This window comes from Sturnira hondurensis, unplaced genomic scaffold (assembly GCF_014824575.4).
Source record: "Sturnira hondurensis isolate 20B ecotype Veracruz unplaced genomic scaffold, ASM1482457v3 Scaffold0010875, whole genome shotgun sequence".
Lineage (NCBI taxonomy): Eukaryota > Metazoa > Chordata > Mammalia > Chiroptera > Phyllostomidae > Sturnira > Sturnira hondurensis.
Window position 1 is genome coordinate 41,227 of NW_028083506.1, and position 6,164 is coordinate 47,390.

Genomic DNA, 6,164 nt, shown 5'->3' on the forward strand with positions numbered 1-6,164 from the left:
AGGTGGCATGGAAGCAGGGGAGGGAAGTGGGGATGGCTATGGTGGTGAGGAATTTTGGGAATAAATTCAGACAACTGTACTCAAACAACAATAAGATAATTAAATAAAATAAATGAATAAAACCATCTGGATTCTAACATGGTCTTTTGGGATCTGAGAATCATTAAGAACAATTTTTTTCTTGCTTATTCCAGAGGTCCAAGGGGGAATCATGTACTTACATATAGGAATAACATGAGAGAAATGTGCCTGATGAGAAGATAATATGGAGACTGCAAATGTATCCCCATGATGTCCTGCAAGTTGTACTGTGCTCGTGGACAGGACATGGTTGTCACTGTGAGTCCTAAGTCTAGCTCAGGAACTGATGCTTCACTCCCTCCTGCTGTCTCCTCTGGGACACAGCTTTAGTCTCATAATCCACCATTCAAGGGACCAATTCTGACTTGCACATGAAGCACTTCCTTACAGAAAGCCCATCCAAGTGAGTCTGAAAGTCTGGTAGGTACATCAGGAAAGACTCAGAGAGACTGGAACCTGAGAACTTTCACCTCAGTTTCTGAGACCCTAATCAGCCTAGCCCCAAGACCAGATATCTCTGTTTGTATTCTTGGTTAAGTAACTAATTTATACTTAATTTATTTAACATGTTAATAAGGATACATCTGTTTGAGTCTGCACTCCAGGGACATAGCTGACAATTAGGTGATGGGACTGGGAATCCAGTGGGAAGATGCTGCACAGTGAGTGGGATACAGAAAATAGCTGTAGGAAATTGAAAACTCATCTGAGGAGTTTTGCTATTTGGGGAGGAAATGGGGCTTCAGGTGTGGAGAACAGTGCAGTAAAGTGAGAGTGTTTGTACTAAATTGCTAAGACATGGTGTATTTGAGCCTGTTGTGTATTCACTAAAAAGGTCCAGACCAGTGAGGTAACAGTGCTTTGCAGCAGCAGTTAGTGAGACAGACATCGCAGCATCTTCTCTAATGCCGAGTATTCACATGAGAAAATATTTAAGAAGTCTAAAAGGGAATAGTAAATAGTTTTACCTCATTACTGGTGAGGCTGCATGTTATGAGATTTGTGTCCTTCTACCTTGTACAGTAAAACAGTAGAAATCCCTATCCCACACTCAGTCTTTTCGTGCAGTGGTCATATTTCTATGTTCTGAATGTGAGATTATGTCATCATCTTCGGGAATATAAATTGAGGAGTGACCAGCATCTACCAAAGAGTGCGGCATGCTGAACAACAACTTGTGATAATTCAGTGAAGAAAAATGAAGATCACCCATTGTACTTTATATCTTAATGACACCAAAGTGTCCTAGGCTACAACGTTTACATTTATGCCATGAAGACTTCACTGTCTCAGCTAGTGGGGTGGAAACCCTCAATCGTTTCAAACTTTCTTTCATTCTTTCTGTGGATTTTCAAAGTAAAATGCTTACCCGAGAAAGCTAATGAATGCAGAGACTTAAACTCAGCCCCTCCATCACATGTCACTGGATGACTGACTCTATTAAACTGCAGAGACTGCTGGGAAGTGCTCCCACACCAGTTGTTCTCAGTAAGCACAGAGATGTGGGTACAGTTCTAGGTGTCAGAGCCTGGCTGGAGTATCACTGGCTAATCTCAAGGTTTCTGCAGGAGCCCAGCCCTGAAGCTCAGGGGACATTTTGTTTTCTCAATTCCACTTTGTGTTCTGACCACCTGCATTCTCTGGCTCAAGGTCCTCTCTCCTTTGTTAAAACCAGCAGTTTTCTGGCTGGCTATCTTTTTCTGGTCTCCCTCTCTGCACCTAGGGAGCACTGTGCTGACTTAATCCCCCTGGATGATCCTGCTCATCTTCTACCTTAAAGTCAGCTGATTAGCAGCCCTATTCCATCTGTTACCCTTATTCTTTCCTTGCTAGAAAAAAAATTATTCCAAGGTACTTGGAACTAGGTGGCGTACATCTTATAGAGGTCCTTATTCTGCCTGCTAAAAATGGTTTTTCAGAAGTGTATTATTTTGTGCCACTCGAAGACCATTATATTAATGATACACAGATTTAATCATAGCCTCTGAGATGGGTGAACACACTCTCTTCACAACTCCATGCAGAGACAATGTTCGATCCAAGGAACTAAAACGTTCCTGTAATCAAACCCGCAACTGAATCTAACACAAGACCACAACCTTTCTTCGCAGAGAGCAGTCCACAGACCAGCACCTGCAGTGTCAATGCCACCTGGGCACGTGTCAGAAACACAGCTTCTCTGAGCCTGAAGGACCTGCTGAATCAGATTCTGCATTGCGCTAGAATCCTGGGGACTTAATGAGCCCATTGAAGCTGGAGAAGTGCTGGGCTAAATTAGTTTCTGTCACTTTTTGCCCCTGACCTGTGAAGAATAAGAATTTGGGATTTTGTATTTGTGTTTGTATATGAATTGTGGGCGCTCAGTGGTACCCCTTCAGGTCCTGCCAAATACCCAAGGGAAAAAATCATTTCTGGTTGAGATACACTGCCTAGAAGCAACCTGAAATAATTAAAACCAAGGCCCACCACATACTGTACTATTATCTTTGAGGAAATCTCTAAAGCCCTTCAGTTCCTCCTTAAGGCCCTGGGGCTGGCCATTCCCCATGCTGGGCACACACTTGCCCACATAAGCTTGATCTCCCTCCCTTTCTCCCTTGAGTTCTGTGGTCAAATGTCACCTTGTTGGCAGGTCTTGCCTAAATACCCATGAAAAACAGAATGGCATAATCACTTTTTCCTTTAGACCTGCTTTTATACTTCCTTTGTAGGATCTGTCACCACCTATGATGTTAAATTTATTTCTATTATTTGCTTCTATATTCTTTCCCTAATATTGATGTGTGTGGACTTGTGTTCTTCCCTCTACTCATAGCCTACACAGTGCTGATAACATGGTCAGCACTCAATTTATATTCCAAAGTACGTGATCTATTTCTCATTAAAACTGAAGTATACCTAATGCCATAGGAAAAAAAGCAGATCAGGATAAATATTCCTGCTCTAAGATAAGGCAGAAAACTCCTATATTGAAACAGATTCATCACAAAATACAAAAATTAATTTATTCACTGCAAAATTTACACAGTAGCAATAAAGCTGTGTGATGCAGGTGTGTATGAAAATTACTCCCTTTTTTTCTCCTTCTTGAAAGTCAGCTCCACCTTATGAATTCAGTGAACCTTACTAGAGTATCAGAATTTCTTTTTCCGGGACTATCAGAGGAACCAGATCTACAGCCCTTTTTACTTAGGCTTTTCCTCTCCATATCCCTAATCACTGTGTTGGGAAACCTGCTCATCATCCCAGCCATCAGCTCAGACTCCCACCTCCACACACCCATGTACTTCTTTCTCTCCAAACTGTTCTGAGTAGACATCTGTTTCACCTCCACCACTGTCCCAAAGATGCTGATAAACATCCAGACACAGAGCAAAGCCATCACTTATGCAGGATGCATCACCCAGATGTATTTTTCCTTGCTCTTTGGTATGTTAGATACCTTCCTCCTGATGGTGATGTCCTATGTCCAGTTTGTGGCAATTGGTCACCCCCTATACTGCACAGTAATCATGAACCCCCAACTCTGTGGACTTCTGGTTCTGGTGTTCTTTATTATTAGTACCGTAAATTCCTTGCTACAGTGCTTGATGGTGTTGAGGCTGTCCTTCCATGAAGAGTTGGAAATCCCCCACTTTTTCTGTGAACTCAATCAGATGACCCAACTTGCCTGTTCGGACACCCTCCTTAATGACATGGTGATGTATTTCGCCACTGGGCTGCTGGCTGGTTGTCCCCTGGCTGAGACACTTTACTCTTACTCTAAAATTGTGTCCTGCATATGAGCAATCCCATCAGCTCAGGGGAAATATAAAGCATTTTCTCCCTGTGTGTCTCACCTCTTGGTCATGTCCTTAATTTATGGTACATTTCTAGGAGTGTATCTCAGCTCTGCCAGTACCCACAGTTTTCAGACAAATGCAGCAACCTCACTATTGTACACCGTGGTCATACCCATGCTGAACCCCTTCATCTACAGTCTCAGGAACAGAGGCATAAAGGGGGCTCTGAAAAGATTCTTTGGATAGTGGGTAAACAATGGATACTCAATCCGAGGTCAAAATAGTGACCTTGATTTCTAGTCCCCAAAACTCAAAACTTTCTATTATGGAATTTGAACTACATTGTGGTTTTTGAACTTGCTCCCTTTATTTTTGTCCTGGAATTTCCATTTCTGTGAGTCCAATTTCTCTGTGCAAGTTTAGTCACCATTTCATTAAGCTCTGCTACATCTATTTTCTGGACAGTGTTTCTCTTTCTCATTTTCTTAGCTTCACATGGTTTTTCCCAACATTGTTCAGAAATATTTGTAAATTCCAGTTTATTTCATGGCAGCATTGATTTCTTAAAAATTAGTTTTTCTCAAATGACATTCATTACTGTAATAATTTGTTCTTATTTTGTAAATAGATAGTCATAAGTATATTGTCATATGGAAATTTTTTTTCACTTGGTTACTCACAGCATTTTATATACTTTCAGTCCAGGAAAATCTGAAACCTTAGTTTTTACCATGTGTCCCTCATTGTATGTATATCAGTACCTTAGCGGCTTTTCTTGAGGATATAAACTTGATCATTGTTCCCTGTAAGTCTCAGCCTCTTGACAGTGATGCTATAGGGTAGGAAGACCTGGGCACTGGCCTTGGGCCCTTCTACTAGTGGCTCAGACTACATTGAATGTTGTGCCTGGACAGCCTCTTGTGGTCCTTATTATAACAGCAACAACCATTATGAAACTATGAAAATATAAGGATGTTGTTCTCAGGTCCTGGAAGGTAGACCTGAGGGCCAAAGAAGGTCTTAAAATGGGGTTGCGAGGTGAGCAGGAAGAGAGAGAGATTGGGTTGGGTGGGAGGCTTGGCTGCTTCTCTCCCAGCCTTATCACACAGCTGGCTGTATGGTTATTTGAGATGGATGTCTTTGAAACAGATGCCTCATACATTAAAAGTGTGATGTCAGGCATTTACACTAGTCTCATCCTACTGAGCTTTATAATCTATTTCCCAGTTTTATTGTCTTATTAAGCTCAGTGTTCAGAATACCTACTATACCTACTATACCTACTATAGTACCTACCAAAAATGATTTTCACGTATATGTCTCCCAATGGGTTCATGTGGATGTGAGGCAGGATAGAAAGACTTAGGAAAAATCCACTAGCGAATGAAGACTTTAGAAGAGACATCACCAAACCCCACCCCCATTCAGTCATGATCCAAAAGAAATCAGTTTATAGCAGGAAACCCTCTCTGGTGGGTGTGGAAGCCAACAGCAAGGACAGGCTACTTCAGATGATTCCAAAATGGAGGAAAAATGAACTGGCGACTCATGTCAAAGCTCATTATACCATCATTATAATAAAAATTGATACCAGAAGTAGAGGGGGAGGGGAACAGAGGCCATGACCCTTCTGTTCCAAAGGGGAACAGAAAGACCATGTTTGAACAAGGGCCCCTCCCAATCAGAAGGCAAAGTCAGAATTTGGTGTCCTAAAGCTTGGAGAAACCTCTTCCTCCACCTTGGACACACATAAAATCCCAAGGACTAACTGGTGTGAAAACTCCCTCTCCTGCTAACCTTCATTCACTCAGATGTGTACTTTTCTTTCCCGGGGGTACCCATGCCTAGACCTCTTTGTTTTTATCTACCTCAATAAAACCTGCTGTACTGTCACCATAGTGTGTCCTTGAAATATTTCCCAGGCAAGTCAAGAACCTGGAGGTCACCTAATATACAGAAGTTCACAGACAGAACTTAGGCAGGGCTAGCCCAGATGCAGAAGCCATCTGGTAACAGATACCTAGGTGAGAGGGGCAGAGTCAAAGCGACAACAAGGTATATGTGACATTCTGAACTAAAGACGAGGTAAGGCACCTGAAGTGACAGAGGAGAGAAAAGTCATTAGCAGGACAGTTACATGAGCAGATGTTCAGTAATTATAGTTTTTCCTGTCCTTACTTTGATCATAAAGAGCTATCTCCACTGATAACTTTTATCATGGGCAAGGCACCAAATAAAAAATTTATTTATATTGTAGTGGTGTTTTTTTAATGTTTTATTGTTTATGCTTTTACAGTTATC

The 6,164-nt window shown here is 41.7% G+C and overlaps 1 pseudogene; it reads left to right on the plus strand.

The window, feature by feature from the left end:
- Window positions 1-291: 291 nt before the first annotated feature.
- LOC118996175 (olfactory receptor 7A10-like) lies at window positions 292-4,109 on the plus strand (annotated as a pseudogene).
- The last annotated feature ends 2,055 nt before the right edge of the window (window positions 4,110-6,164 follow it).